Source organism: Acomys minous (genome assembly GCF_964271855.1).
Source record: "Acomys minous genome assembly, chromosome: 13".
Lineage (NCBI taxonomy): Eukaryota > Metazoa > Chordata > Mammalia > Rodentia > Muridae > Acomys > Acomys minous.
Window position 1 is genome coordinate 25,819,023 of NC_140495.1, and position 27,161 is coordinate 25,846,183.

Below are 27,161 nucleotides of genomic sequence, written 5' to 3' on the forward strand. Positions count from 1 at the left end.
TACTGGGTAACAAAGAATAGTGCCTGCCATTCTCCTGGCCTGAGCTGATTTTCTCAGGTATGACACAGGCACCGTGGCCTTTTCCCTGCACCCATGGTAAGGAGTAAAGACTCAAGCACTCAAGATGAACATGTCACAAGTGAAAACTAAACACCACAGCTCTGTCTTCTCACCATGCTCAGACCACAGATGCTGTCTTCCTCAAGCAGCGTGTCTACCACCCACCTGTCTGGGTGGCCTTTCAGACCATTGAAGGAGAATCATCTTCCCACTGCAGCACAAGTCTACAGAGTCCCCTGGGCAACGATAGAGCACGTATAGAGCTGATACACACCTGAGATTAAGGAAAGTCCAGTGTTTAATCCCAGCATTTGGGAGACAGAGGCAGGTGGATCTCTGTGAGTTTGAGGCCAGCCTGGTCTACAGAATTAAATGCCAACACAGCTAAGGCTGCACAGAGCTACCCTGTCTCAAAAAAAAAAAAAAAAAAAAAGAACAAAAGGGCTAGAGAGAGATGGCTCAGCAGTTAAGAGTACTGAATGCTCTTCCAAAGCACCAGGGTTCAATTCCCAGCACCTACATGGCAGCTCACAACTGTCTGTAACTCCAAGATTGGACACCCTCACACATGCAGGCAAAACACCGATACACACAAAATGAAAATAAATTATTTTTCTTAAAAACAAAAACAAAACACGAAAAACGAAGGCCCAATAGACAATGAGGTGTCCGCTCCACTACACATAAGGAAAAACTGCTATTTTCAAGAATGTGCAGAGAAACTCGCTTGTAGAAGCATCTGCTAATAGCGATCATCAGCTGTTGGTAGAGGGCACTCGTCCTCCCAATTCTCCTTTCCTTTGTACGTACATCCTTTTCCAGCCAGGACTTCTAGGTGGAGAGCACAGCAGGTTCTCACATATTTTCATGACTACATGTAACCTACTTTGGGCAGTGACATATGAGAGGATGCAACAGATACCACATCAGGGCAACAAAACATTAAGTGAACATCCATGGCTTATTTGGCTCCACGCCCTGCCCTATACCACAGAACAATGGGTCTCCGATGATGCTACTATCAGCTTGAGTCCCAGAAGGAGAAATCCTTCTCCTAGCACTCGGGGCAAACCATGGGGAGTTTTACAAAGCGCGGCAGACCAGTAGGCTGGCAGATGCAGCCACTAGGAATGTTTGTTATGTAAGCACGGAGATGTGGAGGTTTTCTGTTACCACAGCAAGAGCTGACTAACATATCAGCAACATTCATCAAGCATCTGGCGGCTGTTGGGACTGTCCCAGGCGGTCTACGGATGCTCTGTCATGTAGTCTTCACATTAGTCACGTAACCTGTGTTTTAAGCCAGGCCTCCTCTGTGGAAATCATCAGGAAGTTACTCTGGCTGTGCTTTCATAAGGAAGTCCAAAAAGGAAGGTTTCTGCCTCCAACCAAAATGGAAGAGTGGAGTCTGGATGTGCTTCCCTATGTGGGCAAAGGAAAGCCAGTAAGATGCACGGAGCATCTCTGAATGAGACAGATCTCTGAGATGCAAGCAACTGTGATGACTCCTACGCTGACACATCCTTCTGTGCAGAGAGAGCATCTTCAGGTCATGAGAGGCCTGGCGAAGCTCAGCTACGGCTCTGACTTCAGAAGACAGAGCAGGGAGCAAGGAGGCCAAAGTGGCTTCCTTTGCAAAGGAGAATACGAGGAAATAAACCGCCACCCAGAGGGCGGAAGAGACCTACAAGGGGCCTCCCCGGGAGGACTCAGTTTAGTGCAGAGCAGCAGTGCGAAGGACCTGCAGGGCAATGACCAAAATGCTCAGAGCATCAATCTCAAACAGGGCTAAAGACAGAAAAGTTCTCACCGGTGAGACGGGATCCTGGGTGAAATGAATGATCAAGAAACCTTCTCTGTGGGAAAAGAACGTGCAAAGAAGCAGGCATATACAGACCCAAATGAAACTACAGTCACTTGAACTGATTCCCAAATGGCACGGAGAGTAGAATTAGCAGACAATGAAATTTAAAAAAAATTACTACTGTGACTATATATACCAGACATTCAAGAAATTAAGAGGACGCCGGGTGGAGGTGGCACACGCCTTTAATCCCAGCGCTCAGGAGGCAGAGGCAGCTGGATCTTTATGAGTTTGAGGCCAGCCTGCTCTACACGGTGAGTCCAGGATAGTCAAGGCTACACAGAGAAACCCTTTCTCAAAAAAGAAGAAGAAGAAGAAGAAGAAGAAGAAGAAGAAGAAGAAGAAGAAGAAGAAGAAGAAGAAGAAGAAGAAACAAACAAACAAACAAACAAACAAGCACAACTACACGAGACACATTAAAGTCACTGTGAGTAGAACCAATGATAAAGAAACCATGACAGTTGGGTTTGGAGCCAGGAGAGATGGTTCTGCATTTAAGAGCATTAGTTGCTCTGGAAGAGGATCAGAGTTTGTTTCCCAGCACCCAATGGCAGCTCGCAACTGTAACTCCAGTTCCAGGGGATCCAATGACCTCTTCTGAACTCAGGCATCAGGCACAAATGTGGTGCGCAGACATACATTCAGGCTAAAACACTCATAAAGATATTTTAAAAACGAATGCCAGGTGTGGCGATGCATGCCTATAATTTTAGCACGTAGGAAGAGATGAAAGCAGGAGGCCATTCTTGGCCAACAAGCAAGTTTAAGGTCATCCTGGACGACTTGAAACTGCCTCCAGAAAATGTTAAAGAAAGTTAGGAAAGAGGGAAAACAACAAGGAACTAAGATATAAACACCAAACAAATAGCAAGATGGAACATTTAATCCCAATAATTGACAATCTTATGCAACAGTAAAAACAAGTCACATCTATAAGCTATTAAATTTATTTTTAATACAAGGGCCCATTTAAAACCATAGTCAACATATTAGAAAAGATACCATGTTAGTCTAATTCCAAAAATAATCTAAGGTGGGTATATTAATATTAAACTAGGTAGATTTCAGAGTGATGAGTCATATCTGGCATAAAGAGGGTCATATTGTAAAGGCACATGTGGTGGTTTGAATAAAATGGTCCCCATAGCCTCATGGGGGCGGGGCACAACTAGGAAACGTGGTCTTCTTGGAGTAGGTGTTATTTCGAAACTTTTCCAGACCCGCCAGGGGTTTAAAATCATAATACTGGGACTTCTAATATAGTTTAAAGCTTACCTTCTGCTGGGGCTGTCTCCCAGCTAGCTACTGTCCAAACTTAATCCAAAACTTAATCCAACTATTCTATCACTAGATCCACTATGTGGCTAAATCCCCCCTCCCTCTCTTTTAGTTTTTCGAGATAGGGTCTCTCTGTGTAGCCTTGACTGTCCTGGACTCGCTGTGTAGACCAGGCTGCCCTTGAACTCACAGGGATCCATCTGCCTCTGCCTCCCGAGTGCTGGGATTAAAGACAGCCCCCGGCTGTGGCTAACTCTTTACCTCCCTGCTCCTCTTTGGTATGTGTCTGCTACCTTAGGTGTCTTCTTCAATTCTCTTGGTTCAGCTTGCAACATCCTGTGTCACTCTTTCTGCCCTCCTACTTCCCGCCCCAGCTATTGGTTATCATCTCTTTATTACAACCAATCAGCAGCAAGACAACACCTGACATATCTCTTAGATTGCCTTTAGGCACAGAGAGGGCTGTCTGTCTGACCTTTAGCAGATGTGGAAGGACAAGCATTTACACCTATAGGGCCATAGAAATAACCTCACCAAGACCCTGCCAGCCCTCAGCTTTCAGCCTGTACAGTAGTCAACAATAGGACAGTCACCCCAACAAGATGTGGCCTTGTTGGAGGAAGTGGGGAGCTTTGAGGTCACAGAGGCTCAAGCCAGGCTTAGTAATTCTCTGTCTCTTCCTGCTGCCTGCAGATCCAATAGAGAGCCCTCAGCTCCTTCCTCGGCGCCATGTCTGCCTGCATGCAGATGCTTCCCGCCACGATGCTAACGGACTAAACCTCTGAATGTGAGCCAGCCCCAATTAAACGTTTTCCTTTATAAGAGTTGCCATGGTCATGGTGTCTCTTTACAGCAATAAAACCCTAGCTAAGACAGAACATAACAAACCCAAAGCGTGTGCAGCTAAGATGAAAGCTTCAGGAACCTGAGGAGCTGCCAGGAGACAGGGACAAATATGCAGTTGTAGACTTTAGCATCCTTCTCTCTGTAACAGAAGAGCAGCCTGACAACGGGGGGCCCTGGAGGGCTGGGCAACGTTCCCACTGCCATCTCCAAAGCAAACAGCAGAGGACATCAACTTTTCAGGCACACCTGAGCATTCACAACCATCAACTATAGTCTGAGCAAAAAGGAAATTCAGAACAATTCTGGTCATACGAAGAGTGTCATCTGGGGTAGAGAGATGGCTCAGCAGTTGAGAGCACTGGCAGATCTTCCAGGAGTCCCATGTTCAATTCCCAGCACCCACAGGGTAGCTCACAACTGTCTGTAATTCCAGTTCCAGGGGATCTGACACCCTCACACAGGCATATGTGCAAAAAGCCACCAATGCACATAAAAATGAATAAATCATTTTTTAAAAAGTTTTCTGACTAGAACAAAGTTAAATTAGAAAAGATATTGGACAGATATCTAGAAAATCTCCAAATGTTTTGAAATAAAACAATACAACTCTAAGTAAGTACAAGCCAAAATTACTTTTTTCTTTCTTTCTTTCTTTCTTTCTTTCTTTCTTTCTTTCTTTCTTTTTTTTCCTTCAAGACAGGGTTTCTCTGTGTAGCCTTGACTATCGTGCACTCGCTTTGTAGACCAGGCTGGCCTTGAACTCACAGTGATCCACCTGCCTCTGCCTTCCAAGTGCTGGGGTTAAAGGTATGTGCCACCACCGCCTGGCAAAAATTACATTAAAAAAAAATCAGAATATTTTCAATGTAAAGAAAATTAAAACACAATATAAAAGTTGTGGGATGAGGCTAGCATCATACTTAAAAGGAAATTTGTCTAACTAAGTGCCTATATTAGACAGGAAAAACAGCTTCAAATCAATGATTTCTACTTCAAAGTTAATGAAATAGAAGCAAGAAAAATAGAAAACACATTATAGCAAAAACTGATTCATTGAGAAGGTCAATAAAACCGATGAGCTTTTAATGAGCCTGGAGTGGGGGAGAGACCGGGAAAGGCTGGTGGGGAGGAGAAGGGTTAGGGAGGAAGAAACGGAGCAGACAGGAACAATCTCCTTTCCCATTCTGCATGTATTTAAGCAATGATAGGAAATCATAAGCCTGGCTTGATGTTCAGCTTTTCAACAATTACATGAAGTGCAACAATTCTGTAAAAGTACAAACCACCATAGTTTACCCCCAAACAAATAGCTACATATCTTTTAAAAATTATTACCTTCAAGAAAAGACCCTGAGAGACCCAACCAAACTCCGTTGCCCTGAGGAATTCCACCCTGCAGAACTGACAGTTTTAGCTTGCACAAACAGGAACTTACCCCACTGGCCCCCACCCCGAGACAGTTAAAACAACAAGTTCCCCTCTGACCCTGATCACCTCCGGTCTGAGGCATAGTTTTCGAACTACCCAATAGAATTAAAGGTCATGCTAAGTAGCCAATAGGATTGTTACAAATCTGACTTTAAGAAAAGTATAAGAACTCAGTGCTCTTGTTACTCGGGGTCGCCCCTCCCTCGGGTACAGGTGGACCCCATCCCGTGGGACCAATGAACTCCCTCTTGCATTTGCATCGGACCAGCCTCCTGCCTCGCATTCGGTCGCTTCCCGGAATAGACTTGGCCGAATCAGAGTCTCACAACCCCAAGGTCAAATTATTTCACTAGTGAATTCTATGAAATTTTTTTCAGTTTTGGACAAGGTCTCACTATGTAGCCATGATAGCCTAAAACTAAATATATGTTAGACCAGGCTGGCCTCTGGAACTCATGAGAGATCTGCTGGCCTTCTGCCGCCTGAGTGCTGGAGTTCAAGCCACCGCCACCCAGCCTACAGGACATTCAAGGAGCAAATCACATCAATTCTACACAAACTTTCCCAGGAAATAGAAGGAAAAAAAAAAACTCATTCTTTAAAATAAGATTGGAGAAGATGGCACCAGAAAAGTAGCACAGAAGGGGAGGCCATGAATTTGAGAGGGAGTGGGGGATGGTTAGAAGTTAAAAGGGGAGGGGGCGCTGAAAGGGAAGGATGAAAACGATGTAAATACAGTACTTCTGCATGAAAAATTCTCCAAAAAAAAATTAAATAAATAAAAAAGGATGAATGCCTCATGACTAAGTGGGACTTACAGCAGGAATTGAAAACCACTTCCGCATTCAAAACTCAATCAGTGTGATTCACTTGGCGCACAGCTTCAGAAAGAAAGAAAATTGGGAAGATCGTGGACTGTTCCAGAAGGCTGGGGAAATAGTTGGGATTGGGGGGGGGGGGGCGGGGCAGGGGAGGAGGGAGAGGAACAGCAATTTAGAGCACAGACCTACTACGACTGACACCACACGTTAGACCAGCCCGTTAGAGGCATTCTCTCTTTCTGCTTTCCCTTTTCAAACCGATTTTGCATTTTCACAAGTCGGGGGCCTTCCGGTGGGTAAGGTCTTACCGTAGGCGCACCTTTCCCTGCTGTCCCGAAAACAGGAAGTTTACGGTTTTCCACTTTCTGCTCGTGAGCACTGGCCAGTGTGAAAGCCTAGCATCCTCCTTTCCCTGGAAATTTCCTCTGCCCAGACCAGCAGTCTTTCATTTTCAGATTCACTTTCAGTCACGTCTCAGGACACTGGCAAGAATGAAACCAGTTCTGGATACAGAGCTTCTTCCCCTCAGAAACCTCATGAGATGGGCCTCCCTGTTCTTTTTTTTTTCCCTAGTTGGTCTGGTTTTCCAGCCTCCGCCAGAATGACCTGGTGATCTTTGTTTACAGCAGTGTTATGTAACAGTTTCCTCCCGTTTTGAAACAGGAAAGTTCCTTAATCTGAAAGGCGAACCACTCAAAATACCTTCAGGAAATCCCTGAAATTTACCAGATTCACTAAGCCCCACCCTGCCAGAGTAAACTATAAAAGCTGAGAGGACACCCCCCTCACCCCCGCCCCCTGTCAAGTGAATGAAGCCAAACTGCCAAGAAGAAGAGGAAAAGTGGCAAAGGCGACTCTGAGACCAGACCAGCTGCCAGGAAGAAGTAGAAACCAGCCAAGTGACTGAGTCACTTGGACAGGAGACACTCCAACCTGTTGAGTTGCCTACAAGCTGTACAGTGTGCTCCAGGCTTTCAGCTTTTGTGAGCTGTCATTTATGCTGGCGTGGGCTTTGGTGATATGCCTGTCTTTGTTTCATTTATGGTCCTATAAGTAATTCCTTACCCACATCCCTGTAAGTAACCCTAGTAAAACTCATTGGTTCACCAAGTTGGGCTTTGGTGGGATCTGTACTACACTTTAGTATGTTAATCACCATCTGGGCTTTTAGTGTGGGATCCCTCCCTATCTGGGGTGAGTGGACATGCGTGTGGCGTCTCTCCGGGACATTTTTTTTGTCACATAACAAGCATTCTTGGGTTTTGTAACCCCAAATTCCAAACCCTTTCACATTCCTCCTAAAAATCCCGAGGACAGAAAAAACAGGGTGACCACTTTTTATCAACAACCCCGCTCCTCAGCACCAGCCCGCGACCCGAGCTCCTCTTGCTGTTTTGTTTATGTTCCACATGCCAGACAAGACCGCGGAAGGAGGAAAGGGCTTGTTTTGGCTCCCAGTTTACGGGTACAGTCTATCACCACAGGGCACAAGGCACCTGCGGGCATGAAGCAGAGCACAGTGACCGCTGGTGCTCAGGCTGATGGCTCCTTGTGACTCAGTTCAGGACCACAGTTGATGTCAGGGAAGATGGGAGAAGGTTAATTCTTAAGTGGATTGACAGCTAAGGAGAGAGGTCCTGGATTGGGCCTTAGGTGTCTTGCTTCTGGGGTCTTCTCCAAAAGAAACCCTCTCCGTGATAATCCCAAAAGTCCCCTCCCATGCCCCATCGAATCTGGTTTCGGCTGTTACTTAACGGAACTCAAGTCACGAAGTGCAGCCTGCACTACAGACCCAATTCAAGAAGGACAAAGGGGACCCGGTTCAGATCTACACTCTATAAACAACGTAGACACCCAGACATGGAGGAAGGGACAACAAATGGTGCTTTAGCTCTAGACCGCCCCCCCCCTTGTGCTCTGTGTGTGTGTGTTGTTGTTGTTGTTGTTTTCTTTGTAATGAATTTTGGCGGTGTCCTGTGGACTGCAACCTTCCTGTTTTGTAATTCTTTAGCTGATAGAGAATGGACTCAAGAAAGGAGAGCTAACGGGCAACATGAAATAGCGCTTACCGTATATACAGTGCGTCTCCCCACCTCAGTCTTCAAACTCTCTCACAGGTATGCCTACAGATTTGTTTTCTAGGTGAATTTAGAGCTTTTTAACAGACAATCAGTAGTAACCATCAAAATCGCTAAAAAGGTAAGTGGGGGATGGGGGGAGGGGGGAGAGAACATCATGATGGGCATCCTCCAGATGTGCCGCGTGCGCATTTGGTTCTTAAGTGTTTTGTGAGGACCGGACATTGCTAAAAGTGCGGTAGCTAGAGTCACGAAGCCTCCGTGAGCACTGGCCCACCTCCACAGGCACCAGCCAATCCCAGTTAGAGTCACATAGCCACAGATAGACTTCCTGGAGAAGCCTTTAAAAGACCCTGCAAGCGCCTGGCATGGTGGCGCCTTTAATCCCTGCACTCGGAAGCCAGAGGCAGGCAGATCTCTGTGGAGTTCAAGGCCAGCCTGGTCTACAAAGCGAGTGCAGGACAGCCAGGGCTACACAGAGAAACCCTGTCTCCGGGGGGGAAAAAAACAAGAAAGAGAGAAAAAAGACCCTGCAAGCTCCCTATTGAGGTCACCACCATTTTGCATGGATGGTTGACTCCTGCATACAGGCTGTTTCTGCAAAACAAACAAACGCTCTTTGGTTTTACATACTATTTAAGTCTGTGGTCTTCCTTCAATGATGTTGGACCCCTACAGTTTATTAAGTCATAAAAATAAATCAGTAAGGGCTGTGGCTGTGGGAATGAGACTGGCCCTCATAGCCTCATACGTTGGAATGCTTGGTCCCTACTTGGTGGACCGGCTTGGAAAGGATTAGGAGGTGTGGCCTTGTTGGAGGAGGTGTGTCACTAGGGGTGGGGAGTTGAGGGCTTTGTTGTTTTTTTTTTTAACTTTAACATTTTATATTGTGTGAAAATTTAGTCAATTATTTTCACCTTGTACACAGTTATAATTTTAATGCTTTTCACATCCATGCTGAAAATTTGCATTTTGGTATAAATGAGAGGAACATAAATTTCTCTGAAGGAATTTTTCACGCCATTATATACATTCCATGAGAAAGCTTCAAACACTTTCTCAGTGATCACAAGTTACCAGAAAATAAAAGATTACATTTGTCCAGATATTGATCTATAAATCAAATGCACACAGAAATGATGTAAAAACCTTATGTACTTTACTTTGGCCTCTGTCCTTGAAAGGTTGGGAGCTAAGGTTTTAAAAGTCCACACCATTCCCAGTTCTCTCTCTCTCCCCCCTCCCCCCTCCTTCCCTCCCTCTCTCTCCGCCTCATGCTTAAGGAACAGATGAAATCTTTCCAATGCCTGCCTGCTCCCTGCCTGCTCCCTGCCTGCTGCCTTGTTCCTAACAGTGATGGTCATGGACTCATCTGAAATGGTAAGCAAGCCTGCATAAGCTCTTTTTTTCTATAAATTGCCTTAGACACTGTACAGTAAAAGGTCTGAGCCCACTTCCGGGTTTGAAGATTTACCAAACCCCACCAATCCCCCCCAAACCCACCAATCCCTGAGTTTGAACTCTCACTAATCCCCAAGTCTGCCTTGAAATCTAACTAATCCCCACCCTGGAAAGCTCCTCTACCAACAAACCCTATATGAGCCTGTCTCCCGCTCAGTTCCCTGCCGCGTCTCATCTGAGCAGAGGCAGCCACCCTCTTTGTGTCTCTCCCAGTAAATCTCCAGTGTGAGGTTTGTTGTGTGGTGTCACTTTGTGGTATTCCTTGGTTCCCAACTGCCAGGATATCACTTCCATGGGGAAAACCATGCCTCAGAGCTGCATTAGGGATGTGTTCCTCCACCCACCAACCCGACTCTGGCCCAGAACTGTAACACTTACAGACGCGGTGTGTTGTCATGGCAGTGGAAAAGCACCTAACAGAGAGGGCATGTATAAACTGATAATGCTAGTGTGTCATCAACTAAAGACGATGAATAATCCAATTCTGATTGTCCGGTGCCTTAAATATGAAAGAAACAAGGAAAGAGAGAAGTTGGACAAAGCACCTTGCCCTCTTTCTTCCGTTTCTAGTTCCCTTTGCTTTGCCTTCAGTCGCTCATCACTAGAACCTTCGTGGCTATCTACTTTGTACCAGGCCTTAAACAGAGTGCCAGAAGCGGTAAAATGAATCCGACAACCCTAAATCTTCACTGTCCTAACTGTATGTCATAAATATTTACAAATATTATTTCAGTTCATCTGTTTGGGTTTTTTTGTTTGTTTGTTTGTTTGGTTGGTTTTATTTTATAGAAGAGAGCCACTGCCAGGTGCAAGAATGTGATCTGAAAATCCCAGAGGGTTTACAAGATGTCAGAACCAACTGCTGTGTGATTATCAAATAAGTGCCCCTCACCCAGCCAGGGCTACTAAGGAAAAAATATAGAGCATTGTACCTTGAGAAATTAGTGAAAAGAAAATATAGGCTTGTTAACAAAGCTACAAAGATGAAAAAGACACCTTTGCCCTTGAAGTGCTCCTGTCTTGGAGTGGGGACAAGAAAAGAGGCAACTTCAGCACTGATGGGGGGTGGGGGGGACGGGGAGACAGAAGACACACACTGGAGAACATAGGTCAAGCCTGGGGTACAGAGCGCTTCCTGGAGGAGGTGTGTTGCATGCAGGCTGAAAGGCAAGTTAGTTAGAGGTATCCGGGGTAAGTCAGCATCAGGGAAAAGGACCTGCAGGTGTGGAGGCCAGTGTCGGGGAGAATGAGGTGGCCACACTTTAGGGATTCTGTGCTTGATTATGTCCTGTCCCAGGGCCAGATGAAAAGAGGTAATGTTAGGTAAATGGGCAGACCCAGACTCCATTAATAGTATTAAAGACCATCCGATGAGTCATGGGAGCGGACTTGAAGGATGTATCAGGTTTTTGGTTTTGTTTTGTTTTGTTTGTTTATGAAGTCCACTCAGGCATCGCATAGAGATGATGGCACCTGAGCTGACGAGAACAGGATCATACTATATTGTAGGTCAAGGTGAAGACAGGCAGACCTCTCTACCTCCTTCTCCTGCCCTGACACAAGCCTCCTTCCAGCAAGTTCTGCACTCCAAAAAAATGTCACAAAACCCACAGATTTTCCTCAGCTGCGGTAAAAGCAAAGTTGAGCACTTCTGCAAGACCAAGGAAGAGTCCAGGGTTTGATAGCCGACACCTGGGCAGTAGCCAGCAAACCAAGACCTGGAGAAACAGGGGCAAGCGAAGGCCGGCTCAGGGCGTCCATGGGTCCACTTACTGCTCTGTGCTATGTAAATCTGTATGCCCGAAAACCCTAAGAGAGGGGTTTTAGACACAGGCAATCTCACAGACATAGGCATGACTCTTCATTCCAAAAGTCTAAGAATGTTGCAGATTTTGGGGTACTGATCAAAGAAGCATAAGGAAAAGGCTAACCGAATACCTACTTTGTAATATGCTACAACATAAACCACACACAGGAGAAATTCTTTACCCCTCCCTCCCTCCCCCAATTGTGGTGGTTTGAATAAAAATGGCCTCATAGGCTCCTAGAGAGTGGCGCTATTAGGAGACCTGGCCTTGTTGGAGTAGGTGTGGCCTTGCTGGAGGAAGTGTGTCACTAAGGGGCGGGCTTTGAGGTCTCAAATGCTCAGGCCAAGTCTAGCGTGACATTCACTGCCCACTGCTGGGTCTGTCAGTCTGGATGCCTCTCAGCTGCCTTGCCAGCAGCACTATTGTCCACCTGCATGAGTCCAGGCTTCCAGCCATAACAATGATGTACTAAGCCGGTTAAATGTTGTCCTTTATAGGAGTTGCTGTGGTCACAGTGTCTCTTCACAGTGATAGAAGCCCAAACTAAGACACCCTGGTTTTCAAATAAGAGGGCTAAGAGCAAACGTGTCCAAGCTGAGATTTAAACCCATGAGTGCTTGGCTATATGCCCATGAGACATTGTGTGCTCTTTGGAATGAGTCTGTGCTGAGTTCTTCAAAGATCTTTAGATCCGCTCTCTGGCAGTTAAGAATATTTTGTTAAGCCAGGGGGCGTGGTGGCACGTGCCTTTAATTCCAGCACTCGGGAGGCAGAGGCAGGCAGAGTCTGTGAGTTCGAGGTCAGCCTGGTCTACAAAGTGAGTCCAGGACAGCCAAGGCTACACAGAGAGACTGTCTCAAAAAAAAAAAAAAAAAAAAAAGAAAAAGAAAAAAAAAAAGAAAAGAAAAAGAAAAAAAGAATTTGTAATCAAGAACATGTTGTTAGTTATCCGATGCTGATGAGCAATCCCAAGATTGGGAATCCCAACATTTTCTTGGCATTTCCTACAGTCACAATCAGTGTAGCTTAGCGTGTGCCTCTGATTCGGTGGTTTTGAATGTGGTAAAGACATCAAAAGGACCGCTGAGGAGGGACGCGCTGCCTCATTCAGTCCCACAGTGCCAGGCCTCAGGCCCTCACCAAATTCCCTCACAACACAACACCTGGCTTCCTTCAGGGGGCGGTGCCAAAAGAGCAAGAGAGACAAGGAGTGCCCAGAGCAGCTGGTCTTTTCATTACCCAATGCCAGGAGGAACATCCTGTCTGTCCTGCTGTGTTCTGTTTGTGAAAAGCAAGAGAGCAGAGTCCAGCCTACACTTCAGGGGGAGGGGGCAGGATGTGGCAGCCCAGGGGCAGGGATTACCAGAGGCCAGTTTATAGGCTGCAGACTACGGTTTAAAGAACACTTCATCAGGTTACCCAGGCTGTTCCCGAATGGCAAAATTGTTTCCTCTTCCTGTATGGTTGTTTCCTCTGAGCTGAAATATTCTGAGAGGGAGGAGAAAGGTTCAATAAGACTCCAGAAGCTCATAAAACTGAGAAGGCTCAGAAAGCTCATGAAAGTTACAAGATTCACAAGGCCCCTTCTCAAGCTTGTAAAAGCTGGGGTATGGAGACTCTTCCGACTGCAAGCTGTGCAGGGAGCCGCACCGATACAGCATCCTGGAGTTGGCATCCATTACTAGAGTGGGCTTTTTAGTGACACCTTTGTGCCTCCTATGCTTTTGTAAGTAACTCCAATACATTTACTGGTTCACCGAACTAGGCTTGGGCGAAATTATTTCTTTGGATACTCTATCTGGAATGAATAACCATGTGTGCACATTTCAAACCTCGGGACACCCCACACTTATGCTATTCTGGACGTGGTGGAGTGTTTGGGGAACTTTGGTGGCACCTGGGGTTGGGTAGTGCTGTGCCCATTCCTTGGTGCCTGAGGTAAGTCACATTTGTAAAGGTCTGTGTAGTGAACCTATCTGGCACATAGGTTTGTGTTTGGGGGAGTAGTTTCTCAAATTGGGGCTACTGACTCCTTCTACCCGGCTCCCCCCCCCTGCCCCCCCCCCCCCCCCCCCGTGCTTGATCTTAAGCTGTTGTGAAGTCTCCCAGCAAGGAGGAAGAAATGAGTGTTGGCCAAATGGTATCAGGGTCCAGGTAACGAAATCATCAGCTGCAGAGTCTTGAGCATCTTGCTGTTCTTTTCAGGTCTAAGTGCATGCGTGTTGTGCCTGCATGAATGTATGCACACTGTGTACATGACTGGTGCTCATGGGAAGGCATCTGATTGCCTGGAACTGAAATTCTGGATAGCTGTGAACTACCGTGTGGATGCTGGGAACTGAACCCTGGGAGATCAGTAAGTGCTTCTTTTTACTTTTTTTTTTTTTCCTAGACAGGGTTTGTCTGTGTAGCCTTGGCTGTCCTGGACTCGCTTTGTAGACCAGGCTGGCCTCGAACTCACAGAGACCGATCCACCAGCCTCTGCCTTCCGAGCGCTGGGATTAAAGGCATGCGCCACCACCAGCGGGCGCCAGCAAGGGCTTCTGAGCACTGGAGTCATCTCTCCAGTCCTTGGAAAGTCTTGCTCAGGCTCCCCTTTGCTCTCTCTGAGCTCTCCTCAGTTCTCACCTCATGCTGTTTAGGTCTGTCAGTGCCACAGCAGCTAGCAGAGCAGATGCCCCAGAAACGTCCTGAGGAGGGAGGGGATTCCAAGAGGAGCAAGCAAGAGTGAGCACGGGTCTTGTTCCTTCAGTAGCTCTTCTGTGCCGTCCCAAGGGCATCCAGAGACACGGAGGGACAGAGAGACAGACGTGCAAACACAGTGAAGCAGCATAAATAAAATCATAAGCACTATAAATACTTGCTCGGTACACCCCTTTGCACACCACTGAGTTGTCCTGAATGGTAGAGCATCGTTTATTGCTTGGATCTCTATAGCAGCATCCCAGCTGGCCTGCTCTATTCATCCATCTATCCACTCTGCCACTGGATTATCTTTCTGGACAGCAAATCTGTGAAGGTCAAGAGGATCTTGGGGAAAAGCCAAGCCCTTTGGATGGCCTCCAAGACCCTTAAGTATCCACTCCTGTTTCATCCTACCTCGAGCTCTGGCTCCAGTCATACCGCTGGCTGTTACAGGTACCCACCATGAGACTGTAATGCCTTCTGCGTCCAGCAGCTATTTCATGAAGCCACTTCCACAAGAAAAGCATTCTCAAATTGCCCTCCCTAGTCTGGGAGAGAGATTCCATAGCCTGGGTCAACACATTTCCCTCACAGGGATTGGATCACAGGTGCTTATCTTCAGCGTCCGTTGGGGGGAGGGGCGGGAAGGACACTTTCCGATGTAGAATCTTTGCTTGGAGTCCATCAGAGAGGAGTGAGGTCAGTAAAAACTGGAATGGACCTGATGTCAACTCTGGGATTGCCAGCAGGATGCCCTGGCCAGGAACCTTCGCTTTCTTTCCCCAAGGAAACAAACGTGGGAGGAGTAAAGAGGGTCCCTCACTCTGGCCACGCCCTCTTCCTTATCTCTGAGCTCCCGCTAGCTAAGGAGCCGCCCACCGTCGGTGCCCGTAGCCCTCTGAGCAAAGACCCTTTTCTTAGGTGGGCGGAGAAAGGTACAGGAGAGCAGGTGCTGCATGAGATTGGACTTCGAAAGATAAGTTGGAGTCTGGCCTCAGAAATAAAGTATGGACATGTGTGTGCCTAAGGCAAGGAATTAAAGCATTCTCTCTCCCGGTCGCTGTTTCCCACACGCCTTGAGTGCAGGCACCAAAGCTATCTAGTGATTATGCTGTTTCCTCTCTTCTATCCGCTGCCCCCAGAGGCACCCACGGTGGCTCTCCAGGCACGCTTGAATGAATGAGGGAGGACCCATGCGCATGAATGAACGCGTGTGTGAGCAAACGTCCAGGCCGGCCAGCAGGCAGATGAGTGAATGGCGTCCGCGCCACTTCGGCCCAGGGGCGCGGGCGCGGGTTCCACTTCCCTCTCCCGCCAGCTGGTGGCCTCCAGAAGGTGGCAGAGCCGGCAGCGGCCCGAGCTGGGACGGCCGGGGCGCGGGATGGTGGGGGAAGGGGCGTTCCCGGCGGCCGCGCCTTCCGCGGCTATTGGATTAGTGGCCTTCAGGGATGAGCTCAGCCGGATCGGCTTTCAGCTGCAGCCTCCGGGCCGGCCGGGAAGGCGGGGAGCGGGCGACCGTGGAGGAGGAGGGGGAGGCGGCGGCTGCAGCATCCAGAGCTGGCCCAGGCGGTCGGCGCGCCCCGCGCACAAAGGCGCCTAGCCCCTGGGGAAGGCGATGAGCGCACCGCAGCCCAGGCCCTGGCCACCGCTGCAGCCATCGCGGCGTGCGCCCGGGGCTCCGGGGAAGAAACCGGGTGCACCAAGGACCAGTGGCCAAGGTGCGGCCCGTGCGCCCTAAGCACGGCACTCACCGCCTTCCAGGTCAGGCGCCAAGCTTCAGGGCGGCCAGAGGGAGGGCTTCCGCGCCACCCCTGAGATCGGGGCAGTCGGACGCTTCACCGCTCGGGACCGGACCTCGGCGCCCCCTCGCTGCTCCTGAGCGCCAACTTCGCCAAGAACGTCCCTAACTCCAGGGCACCCTGCGGGGAGAGAAGGCGCTGCCGCCGGGCACCAGCCGGGAGGACGCGCCGCTGGCGAAGAAGCAGCCAGCATCCGCGGGGTCGCTCGGGCGCCCCTGAGTGGGCAGCAGCGGCAGCAGACCTCTCCCGGACCTACCGGCGCTGGGGATTCCTCCCGGGCAGGCGCTCGCCCTCTCTTTTATGGTAAGTGTTCTCCAGTTCCTGCTAAAGGGTGATCGCCGGCCGGTACCGGTCACACCCGGTGTTCTTGGGGTCTCTCTGGTCCCGGTCAGCGGAAATGTCTCCGCGAATTGTGGCAATTCGAGCTGGTTGGTTTGCGCCCAGCCCCGGGCAAGGCGTTGAGGCCAGCCTCTGGTACTTTGGGTTTGAAACCCGCTGCTCTCTGTGTTGTGGAGACACCACCAAAAATTGACCCCAGAGTCACCCGGCTATGTTTCGGTAGTACATCCGTCACTCTCTGGGGTGACCTTGGGCCAGGCACCACAATCTCGGTCTTCTTCATCCGTAAGACGGGGATTTGAATTGTGCCCTCTTCACTCGAGTGTTGGAGGGAACTGCGGGGTGGTGCGGAGGCATGCGCCTGGCACTCAGGAAGCACTCAGTCTAGCGTTCCTATTAGCCTGTGAACCCAAGCACATCATCCAATTTCCCAGAGCTGCAGCAGCTGCCTCATCTGTATGACGAGGGCAGTAATTTCTGGGGTCTGCTCGTCTGTGGCTTTCTGAGCTGCAGAAGTGCCTGGCACTCGCTAGGCGCTGGTGGAGATTGTCATGGTTCATCTCCGGCAGTTGGGCAGTGAACACTGTGATTGCTCTGTCCGGGGAACGCTAGCAGACGGACCCCAGCCTGGCTGCTAGACAAACTTGGAGAGAACAGGGGGCTCGGGGTTCTGGGAAGTAGGGAGGAAGCCAAAGCCCTGTGTGGGGCAAATATGTCCACTCTGGTTGAGCCAGGAAAAACAAGGGACCCCCCCCCCCCGCCCCGCCAAGCCCCGTGCTGGAGAGGCCCAGGAAGTGTGACTCCCAGCGCCCCGTGGCCAAGCGCGGATTGCTGAGCCAACAAGAAAGAAGAGGGCACATTTGTGTGGCTGTCTCTAGAACTCTCGGTCCTGCAGTCCCGGGCTTGAATTCGAATTCTGATTCCAGCACCACCCGCAGTGTGACCTTGAGCAACAGTTTCTCTTTAAAGTCTGCAGCTTTTTTCTGCCTCCCTTCCCCCTCCTCTCCTCCCTTTTCCTCCTCCCCCCCCTCCCCGCTACTTCTCTCCCTCCCCCTACTCCAGGGTTTGGGTGTGAACATGTCTCTTCTTATCCTCCCACTCATCTGCCCCAAACAGTTGTTGAGCCTGTTTGGATGTAGTGGAAAAGGGAAAAGTTTCCTTTTCCCACTCTGCCCTGTGGGAAGCGATCTGTTAGTCTGGCTGGTGGAGGACCCTTTCCAACTCTCCACTCCAGCCCCTCCCTCTCCCAAACCCTGCGATACCGGATTAGGGCTGCTGATAAACCCACTTGTACAGCAACACAATCTCAGCAGTGTGGTATAGACATACTTTACAGTGTGGTTCTTGAGACACACACACTCTGATTCCATGTCTTAAAACTTCCATAGCAAGGACGATAAAAAGAACTTAAGCCACACTCTTGGCAAGCTGCAAACCAAATTAGACCCGCCGCCCAAATATCTCTTCAGTTTGCATTTCTCTTCGATTTTAAAGGACACTCAGTGACATAGAAATAAAATCTGCAAGGAAAAGAACTTGCCCAGAAGCAGTCGAAAGACATGGCAAACCCAGGAAAGAATTGCCGCTTGCTGCAGCGGCTTTGCGTCTTCCAGTTCAGAACCGATTTGGGGCTGTGTGCTGGGAATGGAACCCAGGGCTTTGTGCGTGCTGGACAACTGCTCCGCCCCTGAGCTCTAAACCTCAGTCCAAAATGTGGAAAGAATCTTCAAGACAAGCAAGAGCCCCAGAAGACAAAGACTACAGAGACACAGAAGGAATGAAAGAGAAATAACACGGAAACCTGTGTGCCTTACCTCACTCACTAAAAAAAAAAAAAAAGTGTGCTACAGCCATAAGATTCAGTTCTTCAGACATCAGATCAGCAAATAACCACTCACCAGTAAGAAGCGTTTATCCTCAAAAAATATAAACAGGCCAAATCCCTCTCTAGCTAGAACTTCCTCAAGGCTGCCAGGAGTAAAGGCCGGGCATGCCCTCTAGGCCTGCCAACACCGACACCACCGTCTTTTTCACCGTTTGTCTCTCCCCCACCTCTGAAACCCTCGCCTAAGATCTTGGTTTTGGTCCAGCACTCCCAGGGTGTATCTCTTTCCTGACTCCTACCCCCCAGTTGGTCACGGGATCGGCACCTTGCCTTTCTTCACGCAAGCCTGTCCTGCAGAGGTCATTCCCGTCCCAAGATGTGGCCCAGGCTTTGGCCTGAGGCAAGGTCTTTACCCTTTGAGCAAAAAGTCCAGTGCAACTCACCATGTTCCAGTTTGTTAATTTTTTTCTAAGCTGTCTGGCTCGTCGCCACACATCGGTGCTCCTGAAAGAGCTGTCCCCCTGTTGGCACGGTAACAAAAGATCTCCAGGAGCTCCCTAGATAGAACAAGAAAGTGAATGTGGAAAATCAGGAGGGCAGAGGGACACCTAGATCCAAGGCAGTCAAAGTCTTTCCTGGTAGTCATTTTTTTTTTAAAGAAGTACTTAATGTATGCACTTAACTTGTGTGAACATGATCACTTATACTTGGCAAAAAGATCAATAATAAAAAATTAAAAATCTCGCAGCACATTTAAATAAAACATGGTCCCTACATGAGCTGACTGGCTTTCCTTCCTGCCACTGCTCAGATACAGGCGTCTGTTCCAAGGCTGCAGGAAGCAGCCCGTTTGGCTCATCCTTTGGGAAAGACCCCAGATGAGCTGTCATAAACTTTGTGGAGTGTTGATTGCATGGGATTCTTGTTTCACACCTTGAATTTGGAACTTAATCCACATTTCAAATGTATCCTTCAATTGTGAAAAAAAAATGCTTGTTGGTAAAAACCACAAATTATTCAGTCAGACAAATATTTCCTCTCTTCCTCCTCTTCTTCTTTTTCTTCTTCTTTTTGAGATGGCTCTCACCTTGCAGCCTATGCTGGACTAGAACTCACAGTGTAGCCCAGGCTGGTCCCAAACTCTCAATCTTCCAGATTCCTCCTTCCGAGTGCTGGGATTGCAGGTGTGTGCCATCATCCCCGGCTCTGATAAGCACCCCTTAACGCAGGCAGGGAGTGTGCCCAGGGCTGGTTTCGAAGACGGGTGGCAATTAGCTGGGTACTTGGCTAGCCTTCTAGAAATAGCATGTGATGCAGGAGACGTTGGAGGCACTAGGCTGTTAGGATGACATCATGGGGCAGAGAGGTGGAGGGAGGATCCCAGTGGGGCCACAGAGGAGGGAGAGAATGTCGGTAGGCAGAGACAGGTGAGCAGGCCCGAGAAGCTTGAGGAAGGAAGGGGGTGAGCTTACTTGAGAGTCTGACATCTCTGGTTAGAGAAAGGCTATGAGGAGAGACTGTGAGGCCCCTGCGTGCCAGTCAAGGGTGCGCGTTTGAATGCGCAGGTGATGGATGGCTTGCTTGGATTTAGCCTTTTGGCAGCAAGGTGGGTGGGTGAGAGAATGAAGCCGAGAATGACAGGCCCTCCCTGGGAGACTGCTTCAACGATCCTGCTAAGGCCATGCTTTTCAGCCTTCCTAATGCTGTGACCCTTTAATACATAGCCCCTCACATTGTGGTGACCACCCCCCCCCCAACCATAACTTTCATTGCTACTTCATAACTGTAATTTCACTACTGTTGTGAATTATAATGTAAATATCTGATATGCAGGATTTCTGATAAGAGACCCCTGTGAAAGGGTCATCTGATGCCCAAAGAGGTCAGAGCCCACAAGTTGAGAACCACGGTGCTGAGGTGTAAACCAAGGCGGAAGTAGAAGGCATTGAATGGGAGCCACAGAGAGGAACCTGGGTCATAGGAGGAGGAGGAGGCTGAGCTCAGTCCAGGACATCCAATTCTCAAGTTCCTGTGAGCCCTCCAAGTGCCATGGTGTTGAGAAGGTAGCCATGCGCTCCATAGAAAGCACTACAAGGGAGCATCTGGGCTGGCCAGAGGCTAGGGAAGGGAAGGCAGGCAGGGCTGGGGACTTCTGCAGAGGGCTAGAAGGGCAAGTTTTGAGAAAACACACACAGAGAGGAGGAAGCAGAGTCCCAAGATGTTGCCTTGAGGCGTCGCACTTATGGGAACCAGCAGGAAAGTTGGTATGGACACTCGACTTCCCCACACGCCGTACGTTATGTCTGGAGCAGAGCTAGCAGCGCCTGTCTGGGTTGTGACCCACGCGTGAATTGTGTCTATGCTGAACCAAACCTTCCGGTTAGCTGGCCCCACCTGTTAGCCACAATCTGAGATCAGTGAAGGAGTGGTAATTACGAGTCCTAGGGATGGAGCACTTCAGTCCTAGGGATGGAGCACTTCAGTCCTAGGGATGGAGCACTTCAGTCCTAGGGATGGAGCACTTCAGTCCTAGGGATGGAGCACTTCGGTCCTAGGGATGGAGCATTTCGCACAGGTAGGCCCCTCCTGTCTGCCTGTACCTTCTCCTCTCCAAGCTTGGTATGCAGCAGTACATGCCAAAAAGATGCCTCAGATTTACCAGAAGTATTCACAAGTCTCCATTGCAATCCCCTAGGTTAACCCCAATCCTTGAATGGCCCTGCTTTCCTTTCCTTCAGGAAACCTGTTTTCAGACAAGCCCTTGCATCCAGCGAGTTACACTCATAAGTGAGAGACTGAGCATGCGACTACTGGGTTCTTTTAATAGTTGTTTTCCTAGAGGGTCTCACGGGCAGCACCTTCCTCAGCCTGCTTTGCCATGCTTTGCCTCAGCTTGAACCAGTGCTTGGCCTCACGGAAGACAGCTGTCCCACGAAACAGACCACAGGTACCTGGGGCCAACACACCACTGGGCAGGAGTGCTCACGGGGTCCCCCTGGATCTGTTCTGTGTCTCTTTCAAATGACCTTGTAGAGCATGCAGGGCCTGCTGCTCACCACCCAGCAAGCCTCCCTCCTCCCCCCCCCCCAACTCCTGGCTGACAGCTGAGCTTTTATCCCAGGAGCCTTAGCCTGTGTGTGGGGGCGGAGGGGGGGAGTGTGGGAGGAAGATCCCCATGGAAACCCCAGGAGGAGGCCCCAGGAGGAGGCGAGGCTGGGGAAGCCTCATTGATTGAGTTCTAGGAAGATGGGATGGGCAGGAGGCAGGAGTTGGCCCCACCTGGCCTGGACAGATGGCTGCTTTTATGAGTAGTGGGGGGGGGGGGACGGGGGAGGGAGGAGACCGGCTAGCTCAGCCAGTTGTCTCGTGAGCTCCCCTGTGTGTATCATGGGAAAAATCTAATGGACATCTGTGATTAAAGCCCTGGGGAGAAGGGGGGTTCCATAGTTTATTCACTGTTGGTAGGTTCATTCTGAGAGATCATCTTTTAATAAAATACCCATCCAATTTAGTGTTTGTAGCAAGAAAAGCTCGCAAACAGTCCATCAGCCGGACCAGGCAGGTCTCGTTAGCCCTGACGTAGCTGTCTGGAAGAGCCGGAGGCAGCATGGTACTGCACTTGTTTTTTCACACTGCAGTTCCCAAGACACTCACCCACCATTTTCTCTATACCCGACCTTTGTAGGTATAGTCCAGAGAAAGCCAGCTCCTGTTCTAGAGGTAGTGTTCTGGTCTGGCTCCTCATGATAAGTGCTGTGGTAGGGACAAGTACAGGCCCTCAGGAGTGGGAGCTGTTGGTCCCGGAGTTGCTGATGTGGCCAGGCTGAGTAGAACTACATAGATAGAGCTTGGGAGAGGTGTGCGGGGACAGGGAGAGACAGGGGCAGGGAGATGGAGAAGGGATTCATTCACTGAGTGCTGTAGGCATTGCTGAACATCCTGGGAGGGGTTAGAGTCTGGCTTAGAAGTGAACCTGGTGCACGCCTTTAGTCCCAGCACTCGGGGAGGAAGAGACAGGTTATGTCTCTGAGTTCGAGGCCAGCCTGGTCCACAAAGTGAGTTCCAGGGCAGCCAGGGCTACATAGGGAAACCTGTCTCAAACAAAACAAAACAATCCTTAGGAGGGCATAAATAGAGTGTGGGGTCTGGTCGGGCTTGTGTTCTTACAAAAGTACCTCACAAACTACTAAAGGAAGTTCGGTGGTGTCAGACCCCTTGCTTCTGCAGTCCTTGTCATTATTCACAGCTGTCGAGGGTCCTGACCCCTCTGTGGTGTCCTTCCTCAGAGGGGAGTAATTGTGTTTCATACTTTTCTGTAGCTGTGATTCTCCAAGGGGACATCATTAGCCCTTGTTAAAAAAAAAAGCCCCTGCCCCCCCTTCCTGACCCCAGCAAGGGGTCACCCTGAGGCCACACTGAGGAGAAGGCATGTCATTCAGCAATCACCAAATGCCTTCAGTCACCAGGCCCCTCGTAGGCAGACCCCCTCCCCTGATGAGCCCAGCAAAACCTCTAAGACTGATTTGACTGTGGAAAATGAGTTATAACATGCAAATCGCTGAGGCTTTTAAAACAGGGTGGCAAGGCTACAGTCATGCTGCCTCTTTGCCCTGCTGAGTTAGTGACACCCACCAGGGACCCAGGAAAGGCCAAGGACAGTTTGAGTTTCTGTTTTCCTGTTCAGTCACGATTGAAGCCCAAGTGAAGAGGATGCCTCAGGATAATGCCGTTTAGCATCGCCACTGGAGCACGGCAGAAACATTCAGTTTGGTTCAGGAAGTGGATTCCCAGCCCTTTGGTTGTGCTTCGCTGTGCCTGTTGCTTATTGGGTTTATTCCCATCGGGAAGTTAGATTCTGTTGTGGGTCCAGTGTGCCTGGCCGTGTACCCTGTGTTGCTGTAGAAACGGGAGAAGAAATGTGGCTGACTAGAGGGAGGGAGTAGGGTCTAAGCCTGGTAGAGTCATTGCTGTGTCCCCAGCTCTCAGCTACATAGTGCTTGGCACACGCTGGGCATTTCCTAAGTGTCTGTTGGATGAATAAACCAAGCAGAGGAGGGCAGAGCAGTACCTATGGGAGAGACCAGTGGGTTACAGTCGAGAGCCGGCAGCTCAGAGAACATGGCGTGTGCAGTGCTTTGCGCCTCAGCACCTCACTGAAGTCCTCATTTTTTCCCAGCTCCATTCTCTGAAAGAGCCTCCCTGAGCTTGGGGCGGGGGGGGGGGGGGTGGAGGGGGGGGCGGGCGGGGACGGGGCTCCCTTCAGCAACCTACCTGTGTGTGCATGCCTGCCTTATGTGTGCAGTCCCTAGAGGGCATTCTTGAAGACAGGAAGGGCTTCTGGGGATGGGGGTGTTGCACAGAAGTGTAGAGCTTTTGGGGGTGCGGTAGAGGGGTAGGTGGCCTCAGCAAAGAACAGATGACCAGGTCCAGAAAGATGTCCCTCCTGACTAGTCTAGGGTGTTCAGAAGTTGCAAAAGGATTCTAGAGATTTGGGGGACCAGGGCAGGTTTCCTGAAAGAGGTGGAAGAAGTCACTATTCAGGGATTCCCAACTCCAAACACCTCCACGCTGTGAATTCTGGGTATTCAGCGCAGACCTTCGCTCCATAGCGATGGCAAAAGACACACACAACTTAAGGGGAACCTTGTCCTTCCCAGGATACCCAATAGGATGCTACTGATAATCATTTTCACCATTGCGAAGGCAGGAAAGACAAGCCAAGAGTCAACAGCGCCTTAGCGCTGAGTCTCAGACGTTAAGTCCTTGCCCATGGCCCAGCAGACAGACAGGATCCATCCAACCTTTGTCCCTGGCTTGAGTTATGTAATATTGCTGTTGGTTTTCTTCAGTGTCGTGACACTAACGCCCACGAAGACCCTGCACTGGGGAGCAGACAAGGGACAGTCTATTTATATGCCCACCTTGTCATGCCCTGAATGCCAGGAGCCTGAGGCTAATAGGGATAAAGACTTGGAGGGAGACTCTGCCAGGGTGACCCAGCATAGGACGGACACTCAGCACCTGGTTAGGAGCTGTCCCAGGGAATCCTCCAATCTGCAGCACCTGCAGAGTTGTCGCACTGTGTAAATAGATAAAGTACCTGGGACTCTTAATGAAATCATCTGGGCCCCAAAGAGCTTACATAGTTCAGCCCTCCAGATCTTCCGCCCTCAACATATATAGCCTCTCTCTTAGGCCAGATCTATTCTATACCTATAGATTTCCTTAGTAGGTGTCCCATAGTCCCATAGAGGTGACACCTCTAACATCCTGGGTTCTTCCTTGCAACATAGATTTTTACCTTCAAAGGCTTCACAGCAGTTGCCTCTCAAGGCCTCTTTGTGTGAACTCTGACCCTGCCACACATTGTTTGCTTTTAGTGGCTCTCCGCACCCATGGAGCAAACCTCTATGCTCTTTAATGCCTACAAAACTAGTACCTCGTGAATAAAATAATACAGCTTGAGATACAGCCTGGTCACCTTGGTCACGGCTGTGGTGGCCTCCACAATGCCTTGTTGTTAGATCTTTTGTTTCTGTTTCTGTTTTTTGTTTTTCCTAGACAGGGTTTCTCTGTGTAGCCTTGGCTGTCCTGGACTCACCTTGTAAACCAGCTGGCCTCGAATTCACAGAGATCCGCCTGCCTCTGCCTCCCAAGTGCTGGGATTAAAGGCATGTGCCACCACGCCCAGCCCTGTTGTTAGATCTTAATTACTTTCCTAGGAAGTTGTTTTGGATCAGGGAACCCCTTTAGATGCTTCTGTGGCTCAGCTTCTCTCCTTTCAGTTAAAGTTGGGGTGTTTGATGAGTGGTGTCCTGTGTGCATGGACCTTTCCTGTTGTCCCAGGAGAGAGCAGATTTCTCTCTGATGGGGCTAACCTTATTAGCAATTATAGCCTCTCCTCTTGCCGTCCGCCTGATCTTACTCATTGTCTTATTTTCTCTTCTGTTGCCGTGACCAAACACCAAGATCAAAGCAACTTCTAAAAGAAAGCATTTAATTTGGGGGCTCACAGCTCCAGAAGGTTACAGCCTGTGCTAATTATGGGCAGGGAGCATTAGCAACAGGCAGGCAGGCATGGCACTGGAGCAGTAGATGAGAGTACATTTGATCCATAAGTAGTGGGCAGAGAGGGGGAGGGGAGGGGGAGGGAAAGGGAGAGGGAGAAGGAGGAGACTGGGAATGGCATGGGCTTTGGAAACCTCAATGCCAGAAGCCAGCTCCCAGTGACACGCCTCCAATAAAGGCCACACCTCCCAATCCTTCCTAAACAATTCCACCAACTGGGGGCAAAGCATGCCAGCATATGGGTCTGTGGGGAGCCATCGTCATTCAAACCACCATATACATTCACTTCCTTGCCAAAGTACACATTAAAAAAATATATATCTTTTTGCACCATTGTTGCTAATTTTCACTGCGGACCTGGGTAAACCTGGTTGGCGGTGACAGTTGCAAGGCCCAATGTCACCTTTTCTAAACACTTCTTCCGTCAAATACATTAGTTTGTTACTTTGAAATTCAGTCTCAGTCAAGTTCTCAGGACAGGGGCATGAGTGAAGCCATATTCTTTGCTAGAATAGCACGCACGCGCCCTTTAACCCAGATAGATCCCGGTAGGGTCCTTGTTCTGCCCTGAAACCTTGTGATCTCGGCCTCCACTGCCCACATTTCTCTCAGGACTCTGGCCTTCCACACGTCCACCAGAATACTCTGTTAAGTTCTTCTTATAGGCTTATAAGGTTTTTATAACCCAGCCCTTCCAAACTCTTCCATATTCTTCCTTTGGACAAATTCCAAACACTTAAAGGCCGCATGGCCAGGTACATCATCGCAGCGGCCTCATTTCTTATTACCGATGCCCCATATGAGTTGCTCTGTTGTTACTGTAGCAAAAACACTTAACGAGAAGCGACTTAGGGGAGGAGCAGTTCCTTTCGGCTTACAGTTCATCACTCTGTCAAGAAGACAGGGCGGCAGGGACAGGAAGCCAGCAGGTCACATTGCATCCGCAGTCAGCAAGTGGCGTGAGTAAGAAGTGGAGCTGAGATGTAAAACCAGCCTCAAGACCCACCTCCACAGACAGATGTTCTCCGAAGAGTTCTGTGTCCCTAAAGATCCCACAGCCTTCCGAAAAAAGTGCTGCTACCTGGGGGACCAAGTGCTCACACACGCAAACCTATAGGGGGCGTTTCACATTCAAGCCATGGCAGGCAAGCTTATCGTTATTTTAACCTGTCTTCTCTTGGCTTTACTTCAGTATTTTACTATTGAAACAATGCTGAGTGTGCACAACATATAAGATGTTGTTGAGCGCAACTGAGAATGTAGGTAAATAAGTGTGTAAAATGGAATCACTAGATTAAGCACACTTGCCATTTTGAGAGATGGAGTTAATTTACCATCTATGGAGTTGACCAGAGTACATTCAGTTCTGTGATGAACAAGGCTGTCAGCGTTTGCACACCTCCTGCAAAAAGCCATTCAACTTTTAGATCTTTATACTCATCTGATAGACAAAAGAGGGTTGCTTCTGGCCGCGTGTGATGGCACACGCCTGTGATCTCAGCACTTGGAAGGCAGAGGCAGGTAGATTGCTGTGAGTTCGAGGCCAGCCTGGTCTACAAAGCAAGTCCAGGACAGCCAAGGCTACACAGAGAAACCCTGTCTGGAAAAAATAAAAATAAAAATAAAAAATAAAAGTTGTTTCTCTTCCATTATGTCTTTCACAGAGCACATTTATTTATTTATTTATTTATTTATTTGATGCAAAATAGTATGTTTCACAAACATCTTCATTCATATGTATAGTTGTACTTTTTTTCTATTCTCCTGCCTCCTTTGACCCTCCCCATTATTTCTCTCCACC

At 49.1% G+C, this 27,161-nt stretch overlaps 1 protein-coding gene and 1 long non-coding RNA gene across 3 annotated transcripts in view; both read left to right on the plus strand.

Annotated features, from left to right (window-relative positions):
• Positions 1-4,000, plus strand: part of LOC311581640 — a 36,042-nt gene extending 32,042 nt beyond the window's left edge. Inside the window, exon 3 of the long non-coding RNA XR_014773827.1 lies at positions 3,896-4,000. This is a non-coding gene — a long non-coding RNA (uncharacterized lncRNA). The remainder of the gene's footprint in view (positions 1-3,895) is intronic.
• Positions 4,001-15,672: 11,672 nt separating this feature from the next.
• SPSB4 (splA/ryanodine receptor domain and SOCS box containing 4) overlaps positions 15,673-27,161 on the plus strand; it is a 76,199-nt gene continuing 64,710 nt past the window's right edge. The window contains exon 1 of one of the 2 annotated variants that reach the window (XM_084753550.1): positions 15,673-16,431. The gene's annotated coding sequence lies outside the window, so the exon portion shown is untranslated. The remainder of the gene's footprint in view (positions 16,432-27,161) is intronic. The other variant, XM_084753549.1, reaches the window with a different exon arrangement.